This window comes from Eretmochelys imbricata, chromosome 6, assembly GCF_965152235.1.
Source record: "Eretmochelys imbricata isolate rEreImb1 chromosome 6, rEreImb1.hap1, whole genome shotgun sequence".
NCBI lineage: Eukaryota > Metazoa > Chordata > Testudines > Cheloniidae > Eretmochelys > Eretmochelys imbricata.
In genome coordinates this window covers 7,645,899-7,653,278 of record NC_135577.1, presented here as the reverse complement: position 1 = coordinate 7,653,278, position 7,380 = coordinate 7,645,899, and the positions used below count along the sequence as shown (strand labels likewise).

General features: G+C 51.5%; 1 protein-coding gene across 1 annotated transcript in view; it reads left to right on the top strand.

Moving 5' to 3' along the window:
* The window catches only part of LOC144267068 (uncharacterized), a 620,395-nt gene that overhangs the window by 193,452 nt on the left and 419,563 nt on the right, over window positions 1-7,380 (top strand). The gene's annotated exons all lie outside the window — the stretch shown is intronic.

Below are 7,380 nucleotides of genomic sequence, written 5' to 3'. Positions count from 1 at the left end.
GGGAGGGGCACATGGAGCTGGACTCTGACCTGGCTGCAAGGGGAGGCTGCTCTGGCTGCTGGGGAAGGGTGGGGACAGGCCCCTCTGCTGCTCTGCTCAGCGACCCTGGGCAGTTACTGATGGGAGCAGGAGCTTGGGAAATTCCCCCTCATTAGCACTGCTCCCCCACCCCAAATGCCCCTCTGCAGCCCCTCAACCCTTAGCCACCCCCTGCAGAAACTGCAAAGGGTGGAACGTGGGGGCGGGGACTGGAGGGCGGGGAGGAGGGATCCCAGGGAATAGATGTGGTGGGGGTAGGGAAGCTGGAGGGAGCCAGGAAGGAATCAGGTTTTTTCTTGTTTTCATCCTGTCAGTGCCTGCTTCCCCTTCTCTGTTTGTGTAAAAAGGATTAGTTGGCAGCCAGGGTAGAACAGCAGTAAATACATTTGTAAAGCTCTTTTCCAGACAGCAACACGACCCCAAGTGTGTGTGGGGGCGGGAGTGTGTGTGAGTGCAAGAACCTGTTTTGCATTGCAGGAGAGTCTCTAGGTTTGCGCTTCAAACACTTTCCATTCTAAATTATAAGGGATCCCTGGGACCTTTTCTGTGAGAAGTTCTCACATCTCAGTTTGCAACAGCCTGGGATATTGAACAGTGGGCCCTGCCTTGAGCTAACAAAGGTGCCTTTCCTCTGTCCTGTGGAATTCCCTTCAGATGTAGCTGAGTTGCAAAGTGCTGAGAATCACCCTTCCCCTTCTCTCACCTGTGTTCCTCAGGGAAACGTCAGCAGTTCAAAAAATCACACATACTGGGCCCTGCAACTAGTATTGTTTTCTTTAATTACACACAATATTTAACATAAGGTCCAAAGCAAGGTTGGAAACTTAGGGTGGAATAATGGGACACCTATTATTTGAATTTTGAGTGATACAATTTCCCCCTCACTCCTTCCCTCACACCACCATGTGTCCTCCATCCTGCCCTGCCTGTTCAGTTGCCTTCATGCCATTTCTAGGATTAATATGTGTGTGTGTGGGGGGGGGGGGGGTTTGCCATTATTTTTAGAACTGAAAGCTTATCTGTGAGACAAGCATAGAATCTCACAAAGAATTGCCCTCTTCCCAAATGGCCGTCATCTCCCACGGTTCCCAATGAGAGCGAAGCTAAGCTTCATTAATGGAGACGTTGGCCTCTGGTAAACAAAGACACTTGATTGAAGGGATCTGTGTTTAAAAGAATTCAAATTATTCCAGAGGCATCGCACCTAAAGTTTAGAAACCTCAAAAAAATGGATAAATCACAGGGAATATGTTCATACAATGGGGGGTTATTTGATTTGAGAAAATGGATGAAAAGGAAAGGGGCAGAAACTTATGATCAGTTTGTAGATTGAATTGGTCAGGAGTTCTCTAATGTCTGCTCTGACAAGGTGAGGGCAGCGGTGTGGGAAAAGTCAAACAAACTGGAAAGGGCATCCGATGCCACTGACTGACACATGGGAGAGAGACCATTTATAGTGCTCAGGTCCCAAAGGGAAGGGCAAAAGCCTGGCATGGAAAGGGGCCCCCGGTTTGTTCCTGGGAAAGAGGAGGAGGGGGCTAAGCACCCAGCAGCCAAGTACCAGTCACCTCCTGGTAACACTAATTATCAGACCCCAGCCCAAAGGGACAACCCAAAATCGTGTTTCTTACTCACATTCCTTGAACACATGAAGAAACAATGCCCTAAGTTTGGCAAATCCAAATCCAATCCCTGATCCGTCCAGGTTAACATAGCTACCCTCGAGTCAGAGATTTCCGTGGTACCAGAGGGAGTGCTAGTTAATGTTATCCATATTCCTGAAATCTGATGCACACTCACTCTGTCTGCCCTCTCTTGGCAAAGGCAGCTTGCCCAGGCAGCACTCGATCCTGCACAGCCTGGGCCTGGAAAGACAGGCAGAGCTGGAGTCAAGCCTTTCTCTTGAAGAAGGCTTTGAAAGCCAAGCCATTGGCTCTGTCCAAAGCAAGAGGTTTGGGATCCGTGCAGGCTCTTAAAAGACGTGTTTTGGCCCCTGAGTTCTCCTGTGGAAGGAAAGTGAAAGGACAAGAGCCTGGACTGGCTCTAGTTCCACTATGGCCACGGCACAGAGGACGTCAAACACACTCTTGGTGAGTGTGGGGCTGAGGTGCCTGTGGAGCTGGACAGTTGGGCTCCTCGCCATCCCAGGAGACTGTGAAAATGAGCCTGGATCGGGGGCTGGGTGGAAGGAATGGGAACAAAAACTGGACATAAATGAACTAGAACAACACACCATCAGATGGGCTTTGAACCCATTCCTGCCTGAGACCACAGGGTACATCTTCTAATGGACAGCACAGCAGTGGTGTACTACGCGAGCAACCCGAGTGGAGCAGGTTGTGCAGAGAAGTGTATCCTGGACCTAAACTGTTGAAAGCAGGTGAAAGGAAACAATTGTCCTGCTCAACCTGTTCCATAAAATTCTGCAGGAAATAAGGAAAAATTGGAGACAGACAGACTGGTACAAAGTGGATGTTGTGACCCGTGGTGCCCAGTAAAGCCCACACTGAAATGCCAAGGTCAGGGCAGGCTGAAAAAGGAGAGCAGATTCTCTCAAACCTGGTGGTTAACACTGCAGTTAGATTCACCCACCAGTTACAAATTCTGCCCCTGATCCCCCCGCCTCCACCCGCCCCACTGTTTATCAAGAAGCAAGAAAGAAATCACAGAGCCCCCTTTATTGAATCCGGTTCTCTGGCTCCCAATCAGCACCTAGGTGCAGTAAAGCGAGGAGTTATTTACATCTCTGCTCACTATATAAAGTATTCTTCTGATCCCAAAGGGCCAGCCACATTACCAGATTAATATTACTTTGGATTTTCCCCAAAATACCACACTGCCAGCCAATCCGCTAGTCCCTAAAGCTAAAGATTTATTAGAAAAGAAAAGAAATGAAAGAGAAGAGCGTTGTTAAATAATCAAAACAATCAGAGACGTACAGAGACTTCAAAGTCCATATATCAGGTTCTTAGTAGTCTTGGTGAGTTTACCGGCTTGAAAGTCCCTCTGGACACATCCACAGCTCGGGTGGGTCATTCAGTCCTTTGTTCAGAGCTTCGTTTCTGGAGAAGTTACTCCAGAGGTAAGAAGCAGGACTGAAGACAAAATGGAGAAGATGTAGCTGCCTTTTATATTCTTTTTGCCATGGGGCTTGTACTTCCTTTGTCCTAAACACAGGCTCACAGCACATGGCATGGAAAAGCCTGAGGGTTCCGTCCCTAGGCACGTCCCTCCATGTCTTGCTGACTCATAAGGTGTAGCCCCTGGCTTCTTTCAATGGATCCATTGTACAGCTGATGGCCCTTCAAATACAGATCGATCACACCTATTCATAGCTTACTGATAAAGGCTCCCTGGGACCTTTCCTGTGAGACGCTCTCACCCCTCAGTTTGCAACAGCCTGGGATATTCAACAGTGGCCCTGCCTTGAACTAAGGAAGGCCCCTTTCCTCTGCCCTGTGGAATTCCCTTCAGATACAGCTGAGTTGGGAAGTGTCCAGAATCCCCCTCCCCCGTCTCTCCCCTGTGTCCCTCAGGGAAATGTCGGCAGGGCCAAAATCCCACACACGGGGCCCTGCCCGCGCCAAAGCAGCAGCAGCACCGCACGCTGCACAGGGAAGGCCTGGGAGCTGCCGGAGCCGCTCTGTGTGCGGCGGGGGTTGTGGGGGGGAGGCAGAAAGGGCTGGGCTGGGCTGCCCTCCCCTTCCCGACCCATCCCCTCGTCCCAGTAGCCCAGGCCTCCCCCCGCCTCCCATGAAAACACCAAGTGAGGAAAGAGCTTGCCATGCGGTTTGTCATGCTAGCCACAGGGCAGGCTGTTCAGAAGCAGGGCAGGCACCTATCTGGTTGTGAGCTGGATCCTTACATTTCACCAACCAAGTCACAAGTGTGAACTCCTCAGGCGCTGTAACAGCCTTGACATGGAGTCACTGGCCGTCGCCTTCGACGTTCCGGTCTAGCTTCCCACCCAGGCAAGCCTGCTTCTGTGATAGACAGACCCTTTCCCCACGGTGCTTTCCCCTGCCTTGCCAGAGCCCAGGCCCCTCCTCCTTCCAGCCCCCCACCCCACCAAGGACTTGGTGCCCACAAGACAGACTGGGGAGGGGTGAAGGGAGACGCCCTTGTTGGATTTTAATCAGTGTTTGTACAGAGAGTGGGAGCAGAGGATAGAGGCAGGGAGGGAGCATAGGAGGGAGGAGGAGGGAATAGGGGGCGGGATGGGGAAGCCAGGATGGAGAGGAGGAAATAATGGGAGGGGAGGGGCAGGGGCAGTGTGCGGGAGAAGGGAATGGAGGTAAATTTGATGGGGACAGTGGTGGATTCACACAGGGCCCAGGCCCAGGCCCAAGCCCCTGTCCAATTTGGGTTCCCCGGCAAGAGCCTGGCCCCTGTGTAGAAGTGTGGGGTGGGGCACCAGCACCAGAACAGTGGCCCCACTCCTTGCTCCTCCTCTTCCCCCTGGGGCCCCAGGCCAGGACAGAAGTCAGAGCTGGGCTGTGGTTAGAGCTGCCCAGGGAGCCGGGGCCACTGTGGTGTGCCCTGGACCCTCCACCTACCCTGGGTGGGAGGCCAGGGGGCCTGAGAGCAGCCCCCAGCCCATGTCTCTGCCCCTGCCTCCCAGGGCAGATGGAGAGTTCAGGGCTTTCCACAGCAGCCTGAGCTCCCTGAGCAGCCCTTCCCAAGGCACAGCTGCGCCTTCCGGGGCCAGGGGGCGGGGCCTTGGGGGAAGAGGAGACGTAGAGGGTGGGGCCCCAGGGTGAAGTAGGGCTCAGGGGTATCTCAACCCCCCACTAGGAAGAGGCTGCTGCCACCAGTAGGGTCTGCCGGGTCTCCTGGAATTGCGCTCTATCTCCCGGAGGCTACTGAAGCCTTACTGGAAGATTTTAGGTGCTAAAAGTCCTGTGGCACAGTGGGGCTAAGGCAGGCTTCCTACCTGCCATGGCCCCTTACTGCTCCCAGAAGCCGGCGGCACGTCCTTGAAGTCCCTGGGGGTGGGAGACGAGGGGTCTCTGCACTCTGCCCCTGTCCTGAGTGCCGACTCCACAGCTGCCATTGGCCAGGGATGCAGCAAGGGAGGAGGGGATTCAGGAGTTGCAGTGTCCTCAATAATTATATGATAAAAATTGTATTTTTGTCTTTTTTTGCAATGATTTTTATAACTGAACCTCTGTCATGAGACAAGCATAGAATCTCAGAAAGAATTGCCCTCTTCCAAAAAGGCATTAACCTCTCACTATTCGCAGGCAGCAAACCAGGCTGCCTTAGAGGAGATGTTGTGGTCCGTTGCTTCTGGTAGACAGAGACACCTGGTCTAAGGGACCTGTGTTTAAAAGGTTTCAAATTATTGCAGAGGCATCTCACCTAAAGTCCGGCAGCTAAGGCCTTCCCTGTTCAGCCAAAAATTCAGGGTTCTAACAGACCACTCTCCAGAACAAAAGTTACCAACTCCAGACAGCTACGTTGCAGTAGAGAGCTTCAAGAATATGATCCAGAAATAGTCTATATTAAGGGCAAGGAAAAGGTAGTGGCAGATACACTCTAAAGGCAAGAGGGTCAGAGCTGACTCATATGGATCAATGTAAGGGGTTAGCTGTGACCCAGGGACCTTTTGGTGCCAAAGGGCAGAGGGCACAGGGGGTGCAAAAGGTTTTACAGGGATCCTCTGGATCAGATCTCTGCAGAATACCAAAGGGTGGCATGTGAGGTCTCTCCTGAGAGCCAGTAGTCCATTAGCCATCATGATCACTGCAAAATATATGTACAGAGAATATTTAGGGAGTTACGTATCTATACTGAAAATTATGTTCTTAAGGATCTGGGGTTCAGGCAGGTAGCCAGAGGTAACAATTCTCAGTACTGTACCTCCCAGGTAAGAGGTAACAGACACCTATCCCCCTGTCTGCTTATTTGTGTATATTGCATTGTATATCTCACCCTTTGTGCCTGTTAGCATTCTGAGGCAATTGCTGATGAAGACATTTTAAAATCTACAAGACAGGAAATCTACAGGAAGAACCAGTCAGGAGGGGGGTGTCCTGTTTATGCATAAAGCCATAGGATTGTTTGGATAGACCTAGGGGTGCCCAGGGACCAGCTGAGTCCTTCACCAAGGAACAAAGTGACAGCAGGTTTGTCTCATGAAATAAGGTCACAGATTGCCTGGCTGAAAAGCGTTGGAATGATTTGGGGCGAGCAATTCTTTATTAGACATGAGAGCAGCTTGTTAATTAAGTCTCGATTCTAGAATGCCTGTGATGATTTTATTTGATATGTAACCATTTGTCGCCAATACTTCTACTTGCTACTACTTGAATCTCTGGGCCTTGGTAAATGAACGGATACTGGATCTCACTCTGAACATCTCTAAGTGGTGTGAGCTGAGGAGAGCGCTGATCTGAGGTGTAATTGGTAGCTGGGGTTCACTATTTCTTTGGAAGCAGCAGATCTGTGTATACTGAGAGTGTCCAGTGATCAGAGAGTGGACACGCCAGGGAGACACTCAAGGGATCAAGGGTTGGAATGTGCCTATCGCTAACCTGTAGACTGAGCGCGGGGCCTGTGAGGCCATGAGGGGAGGGCTTGTGTTACCCTTGGCCGAGCTTGGGAGCTGACCCAGTGCAGGCATAGAAAAAGCTTCCTCACACTAAGGGCAGGTGGTAAGGAGCTGCCTCACAACCCTAGGTCCCTCTGGGAAGAATCATATTAGGTGTATTCCGGTAGTACCTAGGCACCCCAGTCATGGAGCAGCACTTCATTGTGCTACGCACTGTACAAACAGGGGTTTTTAGGCATTGCAGCAAAGGAGAGTTTTGAGGAGGGATTTGAAGGAGGAGGAGGAGGTGGTTTTGTTTTATTTCTTGAGAGCTTGTTTGACCCTTGTCACTGGAATGGAGCATTGGCCTTTCTTTGAGTCACGGGCAGTTCTTATGTTGGCCACAGAGCATGGCCTTCGGCAGACGATCTTGGGACATGCGCGTCATGTGTCCCAGACAGTGAAGCCTGCGAGCGTCCAGCATCGTCTGCATAGACTGTAGGCTGGTTCTCTCAAGGGTCTCGTTACTGGTGATCCCTTGGTCTCAAGTGACTCCAAGGATTTTTGTAAGACAGCGGAGGTGGGAACTGTTCAATCTCCACTCCTGCTTGGAGGATGTGACCCGGCTTTCAGAGCCGTAAAGGAGGGTACGAAGGACACAAGGCTGATAAACAGACCCCTGTGTGTTCAAGGTTAGCCACAAGCGCCGACTGTATAGGTGCTCCAGGGCTGGAGCACCCCCAGAAACAAAATGGTGGGTTCTCAGTGTCCACTGTCAGCCCCCCACCCTAATCAGCTCTTCCCCTTCG